Here is a 22767-nt window from a genome sequence, read left to right as displayed (position 1 = left end):
TGTTCAGACTGAAAAATCAGCACCAGCCTTACACACATTGCAGTTCTGCTTTTTTCTTCTTTTAGCATAATTACCCGTTTCACGTTCACGAGGCAGAAGATCCCTGCAAATGTGAAAATTCACAAGTAACAGGCACCATTAACCTCAAGCCATAACAGTCTGCTAGCCTGAACAATAGCAAACTCTATGTATTACCAATTATTACGCAGGTTGTCACTTTATCAAATCATGACTGTTACTAAGAAGTGGGAGTGAAACGCGTGTCACGAGATCTCGCGATATTACAACATGACGAGATTTCTCGTTGGAGCGAAAAGCCGTTTCACGAATGCGCTGCAAATGAGCTGCTGTAAATATGTCGGCATCTGACTAAATTACTATAGTAGATACCCCAGACACTTTTGAATCTTTTGTGTGTCAGCATTTCGGGTGCCCGGCGGAAAATATAAATGGCGAAAGGGAGACAGACAAAACACGAACCATCTGTAAGGACTGTAGAAAGCTAATGCCGCACACAGCGGCTAATGCTACTACTAACTACTATGCAAAGCCATTTGCAGCACCATCATAGCTCTTTATTTAAATTCACTGCACCGGTGAAGAAAACATTTTTAAAAAAATGTTATGTTTATTATTGGGTGCTTTCCACTTCATGCACCCACATACAGCGCTAGCTTAAAGCAATGCATTCTGGTCCTGACGCAATGCATCATGGTTATATTTTTTATCGCCCGTTGCATTACGTCACCATGTCACATGGTACCAAAACTCCGCGAGAGCAAGACACATCAGGCAGCACCTCTTAGCAGGCTGCACAGGCTGGATCCGCCTCCATTACGACACAACTTTGCCCTTATTGGCTTAAGATTTTAGTTACATACATGACGTTTGTATATCTGCTATTTCTCCCGAGAAGCAGGTAAAGCGGTAACTGCTTTTCAATTAATTTACTTGGTAAAATTAAATTTAAATAAATGATATGAATATTGTAATAGTACTCGTGAGCTTTGTTTGTTGTTAGTTACTGTAATGTTGCGCTGCTTTATTTGTTTAATCGTCTTGTCTGTGAAGACATTCAAGTTAATCAAATAAGAACTGCACTGTACACTGTACATGACCATAAAAACTTTGAATCCTTGAAATAAATGTTTTTGATCTTTTCCTTGGCAGTTATCTTTTTACACAGGGCCTCTATGTACACAATAGTTATTTTTTTCACGACTAACAGTATGGATCAGGAGTTGGTTATTGTAAAAGAAGTAATGTGCATGCAGGTGATATTTGTATAGATTTATATTTACCCCTAGGTGATAAGTTTGACAGTCATTTCTTTTACCGTTTGGCCTCTCGGTTGAACATAATAGTGGCGCGAGCAGCTCCACTTGGTTTTTTAAAAATACTCAGCCATGAACTTTTGGTGAACTCAGGTGAATCCCTTCCTTCAGTAGTAAACCTTGGTAGTTTCAGCCGTTTACACATTGTCTCACTAAAAGGTTGATAATATATTTGTCCTTTTACATAGTGATAAAATATACGCGATAAAAATGTGAATATTCATAGATTCAGGACTAACAAAGTAGCTAACAGAAACTCAGACTAACAAAAGGTGCAAATACATACTCAGTTGGTTCCATTGTGTTGATTACATTATAATGTTTACATTGTAATGATTATATCATGGATATTTGGCATACTTTTTATAAAATCGTAATTCTTATATTCTGCGTTATATAGTGCTAAATAATATTCCATAGATGGATGGACTTTATTAATCCCCGTGGGGAAATTGTGTTTTTTATGTCTCCCTCAACTTACTCTTTGTGGAGTAAGTTGTCCGCGAAGTGCAGCTACCTGTTGGGGCGCCCAGGGAGCTGGGGGTTAAGGGCCTTGCTCAAGGACCCACAAACGTGCTGAGGCTGGGTTAGTTTCAACTGGTGACCTCATTACAGGCACAAGGACTGACCCCTGCCCCCCAACTGTGTATGAGTAGCATTTATGCTGTTTCTTGAGTGTGAGCTAGTACATAAACCAGCTAGTGCTCACCATTGCAAAAATACTCTAGCTTTCTGTCATACACATTTTTTTATTTTCTTACATTGTCCGTTTTTGTTCATAGTCTGTAATATTCTGAATAACGACAATGTAGAGGAAAAACAGATTAAATTCTCCTTGTTTGTAATTTCCCCATGTAATCCACTGCCTTGTGGTAAGAGGTGCAAAAGTCAGACGCGTTGAATGATGAGGATACGATATTGAGTTTAGTTCTTGAGAGGATTTATTCATATGATATTTTAACACACAGTACTTTGAACTGGTTTGTTTGGCGCAAAAGGGCCGATATGCAGACACCATCACACATGGCAAATACGGTCAATGACTGTTTCACTTTGCACCTTCAGCCCTGAGCCGCGTAATCTCAGCACCTTTAATAACAACCATTGCTGCCTCCTACAGGTGGGAATACACTTAGACAATAGTAAATATCACTAAGGCAGGCAAGTACCTCTCGTTTCAAGTGTTGCAATACTATATAACATTATATTATAAACAATAAATACGAATAAATAAAAACATTAAACAAATAAACATAATCAATAATATTCATGAATAATTATGCTTAATATACAAATAAAAGAATAGCTCCTGCAGATGATTTCAGATAACTACTGGAACAATGAGTTCTGGAGGGGAGCAAGCTCTGTTACATGCTATAGAAATGTTGATCTGATTCCTTTCATTATCAGATTGTTACCACTGTTAAAAACCACAGATATTGTATTCTGATTGTATGCATTTCCTTATTAGGGCATGTCAGTTACTTCTGTTAAAAAATCCGTTTATTCTGACGTCGTAAATTTCCTGATCAGAGTTTACCCTCTTTAAAGTGATGGAGGTCCACTTGTGCGAAAGATACATCGATATGCATATGAGATTTCGTTTGTGCCAAAAATATGTAAATAGCACACAGTCCATGTCGACTGAGCATGTGACAAAGAATTTTTCTGTGACAATTCTATTTTGTCAGTGAGTTTGTCTGTGGAGCCCCTGAAGGGACCTAATGGTGTCCGCTAATTAGATACCCAGAAATAAACTGTGTGGCTCCTGCCCAAGCATTGCTGCCCAAACAGCAGCTTCCTCCTTATGCCACCGAGGGAGGAGTAGCCAGTGGTTCCCCTGCCCCTTCCCCTCTCCCCCCTGCAGACGAGGATCATAACCATTCAGCACCCGACTCTACCTCCTTCTCGGTGAAGAAGTGCCGTGGCGAAACACTCAGGCAGCAGGACGAGGTAGCAGAAATTCTTGCCCCTATGTTGGTATGTCCAAATCCTCAAGGGGGAGATAAGGTTTGCTCATCTGACACTGTAGATGAAGGAGTTGAACATAAGAACATAAGAACTATACAAACGAGACGAGGCCATTCGGCCCATCAAGCTCGCTTGGGGAGAACTAAACTAATAGCTCAGAGTCGTTAAAATCTTATCTAGCTCTGATTTAAAGGAACCCAAGGATTCAGCTTGCACTACATTATCAGGAAGACTATTCCATACTCTACACGCTGCGTAAAGAAGTGCTTCCTTAAATCCAGCTTGAAATGTTCTCCCGCTAATTTCCACCTATGGCCACGAGTTCGTGTATTTAAACTAATGCTGAAGTAACTATTTGGTTGAACAGCATCCAAACCTGTTAGAATCTTATATACCTGGATCATGTCCCCCCTCAATCTCCTTTGCTTGAGACTGAACAGATTTAGCTCAAGTAACCGTTCCTCGTATGACATTCCTCTAAGACCAGGAATCATTTTTGTGGCCCTACGCTGCACCTTTTCTAAGGCCACAATGTCCTTTTTAAGATATGGTGACCAAACCTGCACACAATATTCTAGGTGAGGTCTCACCAAGGAATTGTATAATCTTAGCATTACCTCCCTTGACTTAAACTCCACACACCTGGAGATATACCCCAACATCCTATTGGCCTTTTTTATTGCTTCCCCACACTGGCGAGAATGGGACATGGAAGCATCAACATACACACCAAGGTCTTTCTCATGATCAGCTACCTTTATTTCAGTGACACCCATGAAATACCTGTACTTTATATTTCTGCTCCCTAGATGGAGTACCTTATATTTATCGACGTTAAATTTCATCTGCCAGGTATCGGCCCAGTCACTAATTAAATCAAGATCCCGCTGTAGCTGCTGAGCCACTAATTCAGTATCTGCTACACCACCCACCTTGGTGTCATCTGCAAATTTCACCAGTTTACTGTATATATTGGTATCCATATCATTTATGTGAATTAGGAACAATAGTGGTCCTAAAATCGAACCCTGCGGTACCCCACTATGAACGCAAGCCCACTGTGAGTTGAAGGACATTGCCAGTGACCTGCTGGACCCCAGGCAGAACAGGCCTCACCATGCGACAGCCCTTCAGAGACTGGTCCTCCTGCGCATGGACTGGGGCATGATGCATCAGTTTAAACAGGAGCCTGGTAAATCCTGCGAGTGCTACACCAAGCGACTGATGGCAGCATTCTCCAACTACAGTGGGATGGACTCCACAACGGACCGAGAGTGTATGTGATGTAAAATACACTAAGATAGGTAAAAACTCTTTTGTGGACTAAGTAAAACAAACATTTTATGTTCTAGTTTTCTTAAAACTACTGAAACAAATAATTGGCTACACTGCAGTTCCGCTGTTTTGTTTGGCACCCCTGCATGTCGTGCATTGTGTGGAAAAAACCTGAAGGCTGAGGAATGTTACGTAACACAGCTAGAATGTAAAAACTCTCTCTGGTGTAATTCACTGCATAAAACCAATGGTGTTAAGTGTGATGTCTTCTTCATAACACTCCCTGATGTTTGTGTCCGTGACCATGAGATAGGGTGGGCTGCTTTTCTTCCTTCCTTTGACTAGTATTCCTCCTAAATTGTTCATCTGTATTTGCTGCATTGGTACTTGATGTGCGTGTGCCTTGTGTCACGATCGCCATTTAACGGGAGCGGCGGACGGGCAGGAAACAGGCAAGGCAGGCAGGATACGGGGATTTATTAGGAACACGGGGTGCAGGAAACATCTCACGCAGACGGACTTCAATGACGGACACTGAACTCTAGTAAGACATGAACTCAAATAGACAGGACTGATTGAAAATAATCGGACACAGCTGGGTACGATCAGGGAAGCACACGTGGATAATCAGGGGGCGTGGCACACACGGTGGTCAGACTGTCCGGGACCTCCTCGGGGACTAGGGCAGGAAAGTCTGGAGCTGGGTCAGGGACAGGAGTGGGGCCAGGAACAAGAGCCCCAGGGGGCACAGTCATTTGAGGCGGAGGGAGCGCCTCGGGCGTGGGCTCTGGGGCCGCAGGGGGCAGCGGAGGCGGCTGCTCAGGAGCTACGGGCAAAGCAGGCGGCGGCTGCTCGGGCTCTGGGGCCGCAGGGGGCAGCGGAGGCGGCTGCTCGGGCTGCGCAGGAGCTATGGGCGACGAAGGCAACTGCTCAGACGCTGTAGCAGGAACCCAGGACTTTATGCTCAGCCCACTGCTGTTAACTCCGATGACTCACAACTGAGCAGCAATGCACATTTCGAATTCCATCATCAACATCAGGCAGATGACAAGACTGTTGTGGGTCTCATCAATAAAAACGGTGACTCAGCATACAAAGAGGAAGTGTGATGACTATCGGACTGCTGCAGAGCCAACAACCTGTCTCTGAATGTTGACCAAAGAGATGGTTGTTGACGTTAGAAGAACACAAAACACAGAGTGACCACTCTCTGCTGCACATCGATGGCTCATCTGTGGAGATCGTAGAGAGTACCAGATTCCTTGTTGTCCATCTGGCGGAGAATCTCACCAGGTCCTTCAACATCAGCTCCATAGTAAGGAAAGCACAGCAGCACCTCTACTCTCCACGGAAGCTCAGAAAAGCCCATCTCCCATTCTCACACTCTATTGGGGAACTGTTGAAAGCACCCTGAGCAGCTGCATCACGGTCTGCTTTGAGAACTGTGTCGCCTCAGATCACAAGTCCCTACAACAGATAGTGATGACAGGTGAGAAAATCATTGGGAGTATCGTGTTAGAGAAATATGTACTTTTTTTATCATCATTTTGCTAGACGCTTAGAAACAACACCCTGCCGCAGCTTGATCTTAATTGAGCAATAACACGTCTCAAGAACTGTCGCTTGAATATTTCCACCCCATATATGGTGACAAACAATGTTCAATGTCAGTTGCATATCCTGTTTGTGTACCTCAATAAAAGACACTGCGAGGGGAGTTACTCTTTCGAAGTTGGCTGAGTTCGACTGAGAGGCTGACACCTCGAGGTCAGGACCGGGCTTCCCTTTGTAAGGAAAAGTGGTAAAAATGTCCCAAGGTTCTTGGTTGATCATTTGAATGCAGACAATGTTAGGAATTTATGATCATGGGGGAAGCCAGGGAGAGAATGGGGGTTCCAGTTGGCACCACTATGGTGATAAGGATAAGATAAGGTGATAAGAATTGAATTACAATGATCATAAAAGTCTCCACCCTGTCCTGTCCCGTCCCTGTCTCAGGATCCTCACACTCCAGGGGGTCACTCTTTATATGTAAATTCACTCACAACACCTACACACAACACCTTGGTGGGGAGGGCCTTTTTGGGTATAAAGGGGGGTGAAGAACTGTCTTCAATTTGTATCTGAGCTGCCTTTCAGTACCCGGTGTGTCTCTACACTGTATTACATTGTATTATTTTTGCTGTTCAATAAACCATCATTTTGCTGAAACTGCGGAGACTCTGCAAGTGGATTCCCTACACCTTGCAGCAAGTAAAACGTCATCACAGCTGTCTGTGTTGTTCTGTGTTCAGAGACTGGTTTGTTTCCAGCGCATCTTCAGAAGAAGATAACCCTAACATATCTCTCCCCTCCATCACAGATATTCACACCACACACTGCATCCGCAAAGCCACCACCATTGTGGATGACCCCACCCACCCCTCACATTATCGTTTCACCCTCCTGCCTTCTGGAAATAGGTCCCGGAGCATTCGGGCCTTTACAGCCAGACTCAAACAGCTTTATCCCCCATGCCGTCAGACTACTGAACTCTCAGGGACTAATCTGATACCACACACACATACACTCATTAACACACTTTATTATTTAACTACTATTTTTTATCTTATTGTCGCCATGTTTACAGTTACTTTTATTTATTTTTATTGCTACCTCATTGGACAACCAAACTGCGCCTTCTCAGTACTGGGTTTACTGTGCTGTTTGTGCTCGTTGGTGTCAGTTGTCCTCTCTTTTTGCACTGTCCTGCAATGTTTGCACAGTTTTTGCTCATTATGCACCATACAGTATGTTGCTAGGTTGGTATGTGTTAGTCTTCTGTTAATTTAAGTAGCACCTTGGTCCGAGGGAAACAGTTTCTTTTGTAACTGTACTATACTCAACTGTGTAAAGTTAAAAATAACATTAAAGACCTACTTGACTTTTACTGAACAGGTGCTAAAGTGAAATTACTTGCTTCTGGGAAAGAACTCCAGCTGAAATTCTGTACAACAATTATGGGAGACATATGGGAAGGACGCGGTGTCAGACCTGCCCCAGTGGGACGAATGTGGTTTTCCTAGTAACAGCAGCTTCAGTCCCAATCAGATAAGCCAGATGCGTCTGAAATTAGAGGAACGGGATCAGACTGGTTGCTCAGGGACTAATGTGGTAGAACTAAAACAGAGACAAATTGGACGGTGTTTCAATTGTGGGAAAATGAGACAAAGCAGGCAGAGGAGATGCGGGTGGCAAAGAAGCATGAGATAAGGAATGCAGAGAATGTGGATGAGGGTGAGACTCCTGTGAAAACTGTGTATTGAAAATTAGGGCCATAGTATTGTCATCCATCCTGTCAGGGTATGGAAATACACTGAGGGTAAATGGCCTAATGCAGGAAGTGTCTTAATCCTATAACATCCAGCTGATTCAGGCTGTGGGGGACAGTGTAGTACTGCACTCTTCTGGCTGGGACCTTGAATAAATGAATGAATGTTACATTTATACAGCCCTTTTCTAAGATACACAAAGAGCTTTACAGAAGCACTGGGGAGCCACTTCAACCCAAACGTGAGGCAGCAGGAGAGGGGGCCCAGGCAGAGAGAACAGCCAACAAGACGGGTGCTTCCACAGACAGGACGGGGGCCCCGGCAGACCAACGCTGACGACTCCTGGGACCAAGTCAACAGAGCAGCTGTCGTCATTGTGACTCACCCTCATACATCCATCCATTGTCTAAACCGCTTATGCTACTGGGTCGCGGGGGGTCCAGAGCCTATCCTGGCAGGATCTGTGCACGAGGCAGGGAACAACCCAGGACGGGGGGGCAGCTCATTGCAAGGCACATTCACACACCATTCACACACACATGCACTCCTACGGCCAATTTAGCAAGAGAGAACATGCAAACTCCCCACACATGTGACCCAGGCGGAGACTCGAACCTGAGTCCCAGTGGTGGGAGGTAACAGTGCTAATCACTGCACCACCAAGCAGCCCCACCCTCATACATGATTTCTGATTCTTGATTTTAATCCCCTTTTCTGTTTTTGGCAACATATAAAGTGCTGTGAATGTCACTGTCAGATTGTCATATCATCCTCCAGTTGTCCCTTGTCACCCTGGATGCACATTGAGTGTTTGCTAAATATTTTATCTTGTAGTGTTCCTGATTTTTTCCTGTGTTTTAATTTGCAATTCTCAAATTTCATGACTGGCATCCGTGGGGACGATTAATTAAACCTGTTAACTCTGCACTTCAATTTCAAACTGTTGGTAACATGTGTACATATTTTTGTCTGATCTTTTCACCACCAGGTGGCGATATAGCAACTCCAGAGTTATTGATGGCTAGAACAAAAAAAACACAGTAACACAGAGGTGTAGCTAAAAATTCTGGGCCCCTGACAGAATGTCACCTTGCGCCCTCTGTCGAATTTTACATTCTGTGAAAGAGATTTGTTGAGCCATCTTCCAATGTAATCCAATCCAGCTCTTTATTTGAAAAGCACTTTAAACAACCTTATGGACCAAAGTGCTGCACAAAGGAATAAATAAAAACATTCACACACTTAAAAACGAAGTAAAAGAAATTTAATAAAAACCAAAACATTCAATGTGAGTAAAAGGCCATTAATAAAAATTTAAAAAAATCAATTAATTAATAAAGAAAAGGCTAAGATTAAAATAAGATTTACTATTAAAATTAACATCTCACAATGTGTCAAAGGTGAAGGAGAAGAGATTAGAAGAGATTTAAAAACGGACAGAGGGGATTCCTCTCTAATGTGAAAAGGCAAGTCATTCCACATTTTAGGAGCTGCGACTGCAAAGGCTCGATCCCCTCTAAGCTCACGCTGAGTCTTAGGAACCGTCAGGAACAGCTGATCAGCTGACCTGAGAGAGCGGGTGGGGGTGTAAGGGTGAAGCAGCTCACAGAGGTCAGATGGAGCAAGACCACTGAGGGCTTTAAAAGCAAATAACAGAATTTTAAAATGAATCCTAAAATGTACGGGCAGCCAGTGGAGTGAGGCTAAAATGGGGGAGACATGCTCATATTTCCATGTGCGGCAGCATTTTGAACCTTCTGGAGGTGAACAATAGTGGAGCCTCTAACCCCAACATAGAGGGCGTTACAGTGGTCCAAACTAGTAGTGACAAAAGAGTGGATTACTGTCTCAAAGTGCTGCCTAGAAAGAATTGGCTTTATTTTGGCCAACTGCCTCAATTGTAAAAAGCTTGACTTGACAACTAACCTTATCTGAGTGTCAAACTTAAGGTTGGTGTCGACTTTAACCCCTAGGTGTGTGATGACTGGTTTACAATATTGTTCCAAGGAACCTAAAATTACAGTGGAGGTCAGAGGAGTGGAGTTACCAAAAACCAACACTTCTGTCCATTACCTCCCCACTTCCTTGTTAGTTACAATATTTGTTCTGCATTACTGTACTGCTTTGGAGCCTTTTGATATTAAGGTGAATAACACAGGTGAAAAATTAAGGTGAAAAAAGAGACAGATGCATTGACAGCAGTCGTGGCCACACTTTGGACTGGGAGTGTAAGAGCAAAGGAAACTGAATCCACTATGTTCTGTCCTGTAAATTTTTATTAAACACCACATGACACACATACGAGTCCTGTTTTAACTTTCAGGGCTGATGGTCTGCAGCCTGGCTTGTGTTCTACAGTGCAGCGCAGGTGCAGTCACTGTGCTGAGCCCGGCGTTATATTAATGACGCAGCCTTTCACACTGACCAGTGAGAAATAACCTTGAAAATGACTGTGCTCTTTGTGGTTCTCCTTTTTTCTTACCACCAAGCAAGAGACTAAACATATTTTCTACTTATCAGTTATCAGAAATCAGAAATGTCATGCAGTAATCAGAGGTTAGACAGCAAGAATGACTTTTGTATTTTTATCTTTTGTCAATCTTTTATCCAGCGACTACTAATTCTCATCGGGGTCTGGAGAGGGTGGGACCTGTCCCAGGAAGCACAGAGCACAGGCCTGCATGGGATGCCATTCCACACAAGCAAAAACAATTAAGATGGTCAGATTTGCCTCACTGTGTGATTTTGACTGAAAGATGAACTAAGCACAGTCTTGTGTGTATAAAAATGCGTAGATTCATTTAACTTTAACAATGAGATTCAGCAACATGACCTTATAGTGTTAATGATCGGTATCTTACTGGTATTAACTGAATTATGCAAAATTCTACATTATTCTATATTATTGCACCCAAATTGTTCATACTGACTAAATGTAATTACTGACATCCTGGACATACTGCTTTTTAGGTTTGAATTTAAAATGTTAGTAGACAAATTCATGCTGTCAATAACATCTCACTTGCTCACCCACTTTTAGATAAAAATACCCTTTGTGGTTTTTCTAGTGAAGCAGTGGGCCTGAGCTGAGGACCTGATGGTTGTGTGGTTTTCGCTCACTGAGAAGAGAGACACAAACACCCTGCTCTCAGTCGGTCAGTCTTCCTGTAAAATGCAGAGGTGAGACTGCTAGTGGAAAATTACTGACTGCAGCGTCAACAACACATATAAACAGCAGCACAAACAAAATGTTCCACAAATGCAGGACATCTGTATGCTTACAGCACACATCAGACACGCTGACCCTCAGCACTGAGCTCCTCCAGGCTCTGTGCTCTCCCTCTTCTCTTCAATTTCTACACAAATCACTGCTGCTCCAGTGAAGATCCTGAATTTTGCAGGTGATACTACTGTGTTTGCCATCATAACTGAAGGTGATGAGTCTGCCTACAGACTGGAAGTCGTACAGCTGACCATCCAGTTCTGAACTCACATTATCCCAAATGTCCACATGCTTAGACTCCTCTCATCATCAGGGAGGAGCGTCCCTTGGCACTGTAGAGTAGATGGATGAGAGCAGGCTGATAACAAGGCTGTCATCAATTTTATGTGACACCTCTCACCCCCCCAGCAGACTATGGAGGCCCGTAAGGGCAGCTCCTTCAGTAAGAGACTCAGACACCCGGCGTGTGACAGAACGGTACCGCAGGTCATTGGGCCCCACAGCAGTCAGGCTTTATAATCTGCACTCTGCTCATTGAACTTTTCCCCTGTTCACTGTCTTCTGATACAGTTTCTATCTGCTGCTGATCTGCAATATTGTTCCTCCTTATTCACTGATGTGCAGTGTTGCATTGAGCCAGTGCATTATGCCCTGTGTGGCAGCTTCCTTTGGGAGGCTAATATCTGGCACATGAGCAATAATGTTACATGCAATAGGATTGTGTATAAGTTAAGGATTGTGTATAAGTTAATTTTAATATTCCTATAATATTCCTCTGTATGTAATATATTCTTATTTTTTGTTTCTATTATTACCCTATATTTATATATACATCCATTTATTTTACATTCATAATGATGTTGTTTGTTGTTTTGTGCCCCACTGCTCTTGTAACAAGCCTCAGTCTTGACTCTCCCTTTTAAGGTCTTGGCCTTAAATCACACTCGATATAGGTGGTGTCGTCCCCATCACCCTGACCAGGATACATGCTGTAAGATTAATGGATGGTGTTTATCTGTGTGATGAAAAAGAATGTGAATAAAACAAAAATGTACCATTATAAATGGGAGCCCTAGGATGTGTGGTGGTTAGAGATGTGGACTGATGAGAATTTTGCTTTTCTAAAGTTCTGTTGTGAAAACTGTACATTCCGTTCCATGTACAGTAGTGATATGTAGCAATCATGTGCTCCAGTCAAATGTCCAGCTGCATGAATAATAATGGTGGCTTGTTTGGATAAAATAACTTAGGCTGAATACTTGAAAGCGTGACCTGGGTGAGGTAGAGAGGAAACAGGGTCTTACAAGAAGCAGATATTGTTCTGTCTGTGTGGTTTTTACTCTTTGCAAAGTGAGTCCAGCACAGTGCAGTCAGTGGGTCAGTCTTCCTGAGCTGCATCTAACCAGTGGAAACATCTGCAGCACTGCAGAGAAGCACTCAGCAGACAAACAAACCCAAACAGCTTACAGCTGTATGTCACTTTTGGACAGAGGTGGACAAAGTACACAACTTCACTACTTGAGTTAAGTATAGATACTCCTCGTCAAATAATACTCAAAGTTTTTCAGTTAATTTTTTACTTCAGTTAAAGTACTGGAGTATTTGCATCTAAAAATACTTAAGTATTCAAAAGTACATTATGTTTTAAATGCAAGACATTTTTCAGAACCTAATGACTCCTGAACACCCCACTGAATACACTGACTGGCTTGTACATCTTGTAGAATAAAAAGCTTGTGGAATATGATACAATGACTATAGAAACACAACTGACATAACAAAAGTACAGCCATTGTCATTTTCATCTTATTTAACACCCCCCACCCCACTCACACAAAAGAGCATGGTAGTGTTCTTACAGAGCCGTAGCAGTGTGTGTGTGTGCATGTGTGCATGTGTGTTTGTGTGTGTGTGTGTCTATGTGTGTGTGTGTTTGTGTGTCTGTGTATGTTTGTGTGTGTGTCTATGTGTGTGTATGTTTGTGAGCCAAGTAACAAGACAGGGAGCAAGAAACAAAACTCCTCTTTCTTAATTATCCACATCGTTATTAACGACACAGGTATATATACAGGTACATATACAGGTACATGTATATACTCAAAAATACATCCAGAACACACAATTAAATGAAAAACGTAATTTAAGAACACTTGAAATTTTCATTCAGTTTCTTTCATCTGTTTAATATAATCGATCAGTCCCTGTGCGTTTGCCCCAAACCATTCAGCATGGTACACAAGGGAGACAAGTAAGCATGTGTGACATCAAAGAACTGATTGCAGCAACTCAGCCTTTCCACAACATTAAAGCCGCTTATTCCCCCCCATGCCATGAAGAAATAATCTCTGTGGCTCCCCTCTCCCCCTCCCTCAGCCCCCAGTCTGGCTTGAACATTTGCACTTCCAGTAAAAATGCGCCCCAAACACACTGACACCAAACTCAGCACCGGTACTCCGTAAAATCCCGTGATTCAGTCTCAGAAGCACTGGCTCCCCTGCCCTCCTCTGAACATTATTAAAGCTACACCCTGAACACTCTGTGTGACTGACATGAATGAGAAGCATCTTTATTCATAATCTCTGTAGCGGAGGTCAGAATACAGAGTGTCATTATTCCCGTCTTTCTTCTGTCTCCTGGGTTTTGGCTTCTTAAGGTTCAGGGCAGCGTAATTCAGTGTGTCCTCGTCATGGCACTGTGGAGACAAAGATGGCAGAATTGGATGGATCAAATCGGTTTGCTATTACCTATTTTCACAAATAGCACTTAAAATGCTGATCCCAGGATGGAAATCAGTCTGAGGTTCATTTGTTTTACTGACGATTTGTAATTTGAAATATTTATTACATACTTGCTTGCGTGACCATTCCACTTTTGATATATCACTGTTCTTTTCATCTGTTTAAAATATATAACACATCAATATATTATTTAATTTCGCACGGTATCATACCGTGGTCAGATAACATTCCGAATTTTCAAGCAATCAACATCCTTTTTGTCTCAAAAATGAAAGTAAAAATGACTTCTGTCAATTTAAGTGTGCATGTTTGGATACGTGTCATTTGTTCTCATATATCATATATAATAAAATTGCTATAAAGGAGATCTTGGTAATAAAAGTTATTGATATGCAACTTATTGCAACATGTATATTTCAATAGATTTTGCAAAATATGAAAGATATAATACAAAAATGTAAATCTTACAGTACAAAAAGGTTTATATAAATAAGGTGAGATTTAATAATGGATTTTAAAACTGTATTACCTGCAAGAGTGGTTTTAATATGAAAATGTTATCTATCATAAAACAATTTTATATTTCTATAATTTGTTAAAATCTACATTTTGTCCTTCTGAGTGCATAAAGCCGGGCAGCGTACCTGCACAGTGTGTACAGGTCAGTTTACATCTTATACAAATGAGAGCAACGTTCAGAATAATGCTGCAAGATAAAACTATCAGCAAGCCAGAGTGAAGAGGATCCAGCAGCTTCTGAAAGCCTGTAACAAAGAGATAGATTTCAGCATAATGATATAGAGACACATTTCCCATTTGCTTACATTACATTAGTTAAAGATCAAATCGATAACACATTACAGCAGTTGTTTTGTAAATAGTCCATTTTTAACATGAACTTCTAGTATTTTGCATTTTAACAATTTATATTAATATTTGAAATAATTATTAAATTAGGCTCCGGACCCCCCGCGACCCAATAGGATAAGCGGTTTGGAAAATGGATGGATGGATGGATATTAATATTTGAAATAATTATTAAATTAGGCTCCGGACCCCCCGCGACCCAATAGGATAAGCGGTTTGGAAAATGGATGGATGGATGGATAATTATTAAATTAACATCTGTGTAATTTAATTTAAGCACTTAAATTAGAAAATTCATTACATTAAAAAAAGAAATAAATGTCTTAATAGCAGAATAAGCTAAATAAAACTTTGAAGCAGATATACTCTCCACACTGGGTGCTACCATCTATATCCAGCTGTGTGCCGTTCCCAAACAGCATCTCCCCACACTGGGTGTTACCATCTATATCCAGCTATGTGCCGTTCCCAAACAGCATCTCCCCACACATGGCCACAGCGCAGTAGTAAGTCCCAGCATCGGAGAGGCTGAGGTTCCCCTTGGGGAGGCTGTAGACGCAGCTCCGTGTAGGAGATCCAGCCTCAGGGCTCTTCTCACACTCATCACTGCTGTTTCCATGGCTGTAAATGACTCCAGGAAGGGATTCTCCTGATCCATGTCTGAACCAGTAAACACTGTGTTCTCCTGCACAGCTCCCAGTCTCTATCGTACACTGCAGGCTCACAGAGTCTCCTGGCTGCAATGTGTCAGACACAGGCTGCTGTACCACAGTCCTGCTGTTGGAGTCTTTACCTGAAAAGCAAAATAGTCATGATGACAGCCCTTTGAGAATAACAATGGAAAATACAGATCCTCAAAAATTGTTCTTACAGATTTTTGGGAACTGAATCGATGTTCTTCTAGCCATCCAAGAAATCAGTAACTTCTTGGAGAACAGCTGACATTCTTCTCTCTTTTTATTGTATTACTGCTTATTAGTATATATCAGGTAACACTATACATTAACTGCACCTACATAATACCTAAATAAAAATTATATGATAATAACAAACATTATAATCATATAATGTCTTGTATTAATGTATGAAGGTAGATGAATATAATTAATTTCAATTCAAAGAAATGAAGTGTGTAAAGTGTACTTTATATTTTCATGATTTTCGTGACTTTACATTTGGTTTATGTTGCCCCTTTTCCACAGGAAGGTATTTATTGTTTTTGCATATTTAGCTCTTGATGTGTTTTGGTATTTTTGAGCATTTTGCTGTAGTACCTGCATAATTTAATTCAAGAGCCGAAGAGCTGTTTGCCCATTACTAGTTTGTCTATCTTTTAACATTAAAGAAAAAGTATACATAGTAAAAGGAATTACTTGGTTTCGTAGTTCCTCCTATTTATTTTCTTATGCACACAAAAGTAAGTTTTTCCGTTCAACCATAGCACTACAGCGAAAAGCAAAACGTCATGGCAAATACAATTATGCTTTATTCCAATACACATTGCTAATTTTTCATTATTATTACATTTATTCAGCATAATATCTTCAAAGGTTTCATGATTTAATTTGCAATCTTCTGGCCTGAAATCTTTTCCTGCTACACTGAAGACTCTCTCAGCGTGTGCAGAGAAAGCTGCAGCCAAAGGGTTGGCATCCTCTGATAAACATGGTTGGTTCAGGTATCGGTGACATTATGTGAACCTTTCATGGCAGGAATAGGGACTAGTTTGACTTTTGATGCAGGAAAAGTGTTTGGGACGTTTCTTAGGTTAGAAACTGCCGTCACTGCAGCCAACACTGACTTTTAAGGAGAGACACTCAGCTCTTCCTATGAGCAGATCCACCATGGTGCACAAAATGACAGTATAATTATTATTTTAGGTGACACTTCAAATGTTGCATTATTTCATTCTTTACAAAACGACATTTTTATAACAATGATGTATAACAATGTTAATGTGTTTATGTATAATTCATATTTAAATTAAAGTTCATATTTTAGTTAAAAGCTACACCTACAGTACGTATATGAACTTGAATTTGAATCCAAACCCTTTTTCGTTCTTCTTCTTTAAATTCAAATATAAATTTCAATGCCACAACCTGTTTTCAACCACAATTCAAATGTAATTCAGATTAACAAAATGAACTGAAATTCAAGTTCATATATGTATTCAAAATCCTGAATTTTAGGATACGTATTTGAGAATTTCATTCTCAAATCAGTTCTGAATGGTGCACATCCCTAGTTCATATGTTAAATCATGCATTTTTTTTTTCAGAGTGAATACTGTAGTGTTGCCAGAAATGTAGTAAGGCGCTCGAATAAGCAGGCCGGAGCATATACGAATGCGTTAGAACAAAATGCTGTTTACTTAACAAAACATTACATAGAAATAATCAAGGTAGCACAGGAGCAAGCATGTCGTATACGTCTCACTCTTATTCACACTTCTTCTCTCTTTTCTCTCATCCTACGGTCTCTGCCTTTTAACACTGCCACCTAATGTTCTGAGGTTGTAATTACAGTCAGTGAACACAACATCTCCTCTCTCTGTAAAAGAATACACTCTCTATACAAAGTGAATGCAAACAGGAAAACGTAGTAGTTAAATGTAATGAATTGAAATGTAGTTCTGTCAAATACAACTCTTGTGGTACCATTGCATCAGAAATCGTGAATAAAGTATCTTTACATAAGGTGCATTAACATGTAACTGTAAAATCACTGTAAACAGTAAATTACCTATACTTAAACTTGACTCTTATCTAGAGAATAAACTGAAGTACTTCGAACCTTGTAAACAGTCTTAGTTATAACAATCAAGTTACTAGAATCATCCCAGCTTCTCTTTAATCAACTATTGCATGACATAGTCCTTAAGCCACTTGGGCTTGTATTTAACACGTGGCTGTTTGTGAGAGGGGGAATGACTAACACCTGTGTGTATCAGTCGAGATGTGTCGCAGTCTTGTCCAGCCACAGGAGGAATCTTGGCAAGATGAGAGGCATTCCAAATTTTTCCATCACTCAGCAAGAAAGAATTTGGACCTATCCTCTTCCTCACGGTTGTAGGGGAAGTAAATCTAGGATGAGCTTTAGGGACGTGATTAGGCTTCCTTATCCTCACTCTCTCTCCTGGTCGAAAAGAAGGCATGCATGCGCCACGTTTAGCATCAGTGTAATGCTGCATGTTATTCTGATGTCTCTGAACTGCACGACGAGCAGAAACATCCAGCGGAGACATGGCAGATGGCAGAGGAAGAATATCCAATTTGGTGCGCATTTTCCTACCATAAAGTAGTTCATATGGTGAGGTGGAAGTTGCGGCATGTGGCGTTGCACGATACACCTGGAGCCAGTTCATAACAGTCTCATTCCATGGTTGTGACTGTTGAATGGCGGTTTGAATGCAGCTTCTCAGGGCACGATGGAATCTCTCGACAGCTCCGTTAGCAGCTGGATAGTAGACTGATGTTCTGCTATGGGAGATACCATAGGTGTGCAGGAATGATGCAAAAGCTGCAGAGGTGAACTGTGGACCATTGTCTGTGACAATGTTCTCTGGGTTACCATGACGACAGAAAATAGATGTCAGGAAGTGAATAACATCTTCAGTAGTGGCGGTATGTGAAAAGGCAACTTCTGGCCACTTTGAATAATAATCTGTCAGCGTGATAGCGTATCTACAAGCAGCAACTGCAGTGTCAAAGGGTCCAACAATATCAAGGCCAAGTTTCTTCCATGGTCCATCAGGCAGTGGGACTGGTTGCAAAGGAGCAGGGTGAGTAGAAGCTGTTTTATCATTAGCCTGGCAGAGTATACATGAAGCAATGCAAGACTGAACTTGTGAATCCATCTTTGGCCACCAGTAGAGGTCGCGCAGACGTTGTTTTGTGCGGACAATTCCTTGATGACTCTCATGTGCAAGCGTGATCAGTGTGTGTCGTAAGGAGAGTGGCACGATGAGTCTTGAGCCTCTGAGGATGTAGTTATCCTTAACGGAGAGCTCATCTCTGATCTTATAGTATAGGGCTAGTATACCACTTACTGATTTAACGGATGGAGGCCAACCACTTTCAATTTGTGAGCGCAGAGCTGACAGTTCAGGACAAGTAGAACAAGCAGAGTTGAAGTCAACCACCGGAAGGGAGCTTAGGACAGCAGAAATATGTGCCACCATCTCGGGTTCTGAATCTGAAATAGAGTCAGGAGGCGCAGGCAGGGGAAGGCGCGAGAGACAATCAGCCGTATAGTTCTGGGAGCCTGGTCGATAGACAACATCATAGTCAAAACAGAGCAGGCGTGCAGACCAGCGGGCAACCCGCATACCAGCCCGACCGATTCCCTTTGTGCTGAGCAGTGTTGTCAATGCCTGATGATCTGTGCGGAGAGTAAAACGACGTCCCCACAGGTATGTTCTCCATTTTTCTGTAGCCCACACACAAGCAAGTGCTTCTTTTTCAACAGTCGAGTATTTCCTCTCCGTTTCAGTCAGTGTGCGGGAAGCGAAAGCCACAGGCTTCTCTGTGCCATCAGGTTGTACTTGTGCAAAGACAGCTCCAAGTCCATAGTCACTTGCATCTGTGGAAATTACCGGTCGTAGAGAAGGGTTAAAAAGAGCAAGCGCAGGACTGTTCACAAGAAGTTGCTTAACTTCCTCAAAGCTGCTTTGTGCTGCAGGAGACCATGTAAATGTGTCTTTTTCACTGACACAGGCACGCATAGGAGCCACAACCGTCGCAAAGTTAGGCAGAAACTTTGAATACCAGGACACTAGGCCCAGAAACGATCTCAGGGCAACAGCGTCAGATGGAGGAGGGGCTTTCAGGACAGCATTAATGTGTTCTTGGTCAGGAAGAATGCCATCTACAGTAATGACATGACCTAGGAAGCGTAGGGAGGTTTTCCTGAAGTGACATTTGTTCTCATTGAGAACCAATCCAGCCTCCTTCAGCTTTTGGAGGACAGCGTTGAGGTTCTGGTCATGCTCAACAGGGGAGTTGCCATAGACAATAAGGTCATCCAAATAATTTTGAACACCTGGAAGACCGTTGAGAATGTCAGCCATCATTTTCTGGAAGGCTGAGGGGGCTGATGCGAGGCCATAAGGAACTCTGCAGAATCGGAACAGACCATCGTGTGTGATGAATGCTGTAAGGTCTCTGCTATCTTCATGAAGAGGCAACTGGTAGTATGCATTAGCCAGATCGATTGTAGAAAACAGCTTTGCACCTTGTAAATTTGCAAGCAGTTCATCCACATGAGGTAGAGGGTAGCAATCTGTGACCACAGCCTTGTTTGGTTCACGGAGATCTGTGCACATTCGTATTCCACCAGTTTTCCGTCCTGTAACTACAATAGGCGAAACCCAAGGTGATGCATCAATGTTCTCAATCACACCAGCTTTCAGCAAGCGGTCAAGTTCAGCTGAGACAGAAGCTCTTACAGCAAAAGGCAGGCGTCGTAATTTCTGGCGTACTGGTTTAACAGTGGGGTCAATTTTCACCTTATGCACAAAGTTTTGTGCACAACCAATGTCTGGAGTAGTAGGGATACAGGAAGCGGTTGAAACAGTCACACAGCTAACAGCAGGAGCAGTAGGGATACAGGGAGCAGATGCAGAGTTTGTGGTAAACACGGGAGGAAGGATAGTGTTACCTTCAATGCAGATGCTTAAGGCTTTCATGAGATCTCTTCCTAAAAGAGAAGTGCCCTTCTTCACCACGTAAAATGTAACAGGGGCAGTGAGAACTCCTCTACTCACTTTGACTTGTAGGCAACCAAGCACAGGAATTCTCTTCCTTGTATAAGTCACTAACTGACTAACTGGTGGAAGCAGTGGTGTGTCATTGAAATACTGAACATAGATGTGGTGTGGCAAAATAGATAATGCTGATCCTGTGTCAACAACCATTTCATGCTCTTTGGTAAGAGAAGCAGGAGTACTGATATTGATTTTGCATGTGAGTGTATGTGGTGCATGGCAAGTGTTGTTTAAGTATAGCACAGTCAGTTTAGGTAGCTGAATCTCACGTACATCACTTGTCTTGGATGAGCGGCAAACACGAGCAAAATGTCCAACTTTATGGCAAGACTTGCAAGTTGCTTTGGCTGCAGGACACTGAGAAGAATTAGCCAGATGTGTGTTAGAACCACACCTGAAACAGCTGCGGGAAGATGTAGTGGAGGCATTGAATGGCTTATTAGGATGAATGTGCTGTGTGTATTTCTTTTTAGTGAATTGTGAACGGGGTTGTACAGCTTGCACTGGGACACTGTCGTTTCCTGTTATAGTTTTAGCTTGTTGAATAGCAGATTCTACTTGTGATGCAAGTGTTAAGGTTTTGTCCAGTGTCAGATCCGATTCGAGCAGGAGCCTCTCTCTTATGTTTGAGTTATTCACATGTTCAATCAGCTGATCACGGATCATCTCATCGGTTTTATCATCAAATCCACATTTTGAAGCGAGATCACGCAATACGGCCGCATACTGTATAATAGTCTCATGAGGTGCTTGTTTTCGCTGTCTGAAGGTATGTCGTTCCACAACAACGTTTACTTTAGGTGTATAATGTTTCTCTAAAGCAGTGACAGCAGAGTCAAAGGAGTCACCCGTATCTGGTAGCGAGTAGAAAGTCCGTTGTCCCTCGGTTCCGAGACAGTGGAGTAGCGTAGCTCTCCTGCGCGCTTCAGGCCAAGCATTTCCCGTTGCATTAATTACCAGTAGGTAGTTCTTGAAAATCCGCAGCCACATGTCGAAAGGTATCGGGGGCTCTCCCGGACACGGCAAAAACATCGGAGGTGCAGGCACGTTTCCAGCCATGGTGAGTCAGCAAAAAAAAAGAAGAGGTGAAAACACAAAACTCGTCGCCAAAAATGTAGTGTTGCCAGAAATGTAGTAAGGCGCTCGAATAAGCAGGCCGGAGCATATACGAATGCGTTAGAACAAAATGCTGTTTACTTAACAAAACATTACATAGAAATAATCAAGGTAGCACAGGAGCAAGCATGTCGTATACGTCTCACTCTTATTCACACTTCTTCTCTCTTTTCTCTCATCCTACGGTCTCTGCCTTTTAACACTGCCACCTAATGTTCTGAGGTTGTAATTACAGTCAGTGAACACAACAAATACACACTGACTGCTCAGATAAATAACGTCAAAAATAATTTTCTTTTGTTGCTTAAGATTTTTGCACAGTCCTATACTGTATATAACAACTCAAACATTTTTTTATGTTATTTGTTTTAAAGAGGCTGCAATGTGTAACATTAACATCTGTATAAAGAGAAGGTTAGGCTTTTGGCTGACAGCAAGCAAAATGCAACAAATTGTATAATAATAATAATAATAATAATAATAATGAATGATTTTTGTTTGATGTTTAGAAAAACATTTATGGAACAAAGCAGACAATAAGGTATCTTTGCTAATTTTATATTGACAAACAACTAAACTGTCAAAATTATTTTGCAGGGAATAATCTTACTGACATTATAATAAAGCAAATATGAAAATAGTTGGAATCTCATTTACCTGTGATTATGACAAAGGTTCCATTCCCGAAGGTGACCTCATGAAGAAACACAGCAGCACAATAATACACTGCAGAATCTGACGGCTCCACGTTACAAATAGTGAGGTTAAAACTCCCCTCTGCATTCAGTAAGGAGTAACGTTTTATGCTTTTATATTCCTTGTAAAATTCACCAGGTACGTAGAGAAGTGCTTTCGCCATGGGCTGGGGCTTCCGACCAACAGCTTGCTTAAACAAAGTAACAAAAGTTGTTTCTCCTTGACAGAAGCATGTCAGGGTCACACTGTCTCCAAGCTGAACCCTCATCAGGTGACTGGGCTGAACAACATCTGTAGTCAGTGCAGTGTCTGCAAAAACAGAAAAACAAAAAAAATCATAATCAAATAAGACATATAATAGTAATCTAAATAACTATTAACTATGATGCAGATTAAATGGCCAAATTCCACTGATCACATCATACAGATAAATGAAAATATTAAAATCCCAAAATAATTTATATTATAG

General features: G+C 41.7%; 1 long non-coding RNA gene across 1 annotated transcript; it reads right to left on the bottom strand.

Annotated features, from left to right (window-relative positions):
- Positions 1–13008: 13008 nt before the first annotated feature.
- Positions 13009–22342, bottom strand: LOC125715748 (uncharacterized). Its single transcript, XR_007384166.1, has 5 exons — positions 22260–22342; positions 15162–15512; positions 14497–14616; positions 13963–14009; positions 13009–13806 (listed from the first exon to the last, which is right to left on the bottom strand). It is a non-coding gene; the product is annotated as an uncharacterized LOC125715748 (long non-coding RNA).
- Between the last annotated feature and the right edge of the window lie 425 nt (positions 22343–22767).

Source organism: Brienomyrus brachyistius, chromosome 2 (assembly GCF_023856365.1).
Source record: "Brienomyrus brachyistius isolate T26 chromosome 2, BBRACH_0.4, whole genome shotgun sequence".
Lineage (NCBI taxonomy): Eukaryota > Metazoa > Chordata > Actinopteri > Osteoglossiformes > Mormyridae > Brienomyrus > Brienomyrus brachyistius.
This window is presented reverse-complemented; position numbering and strand designations above follow the sequence as displayed.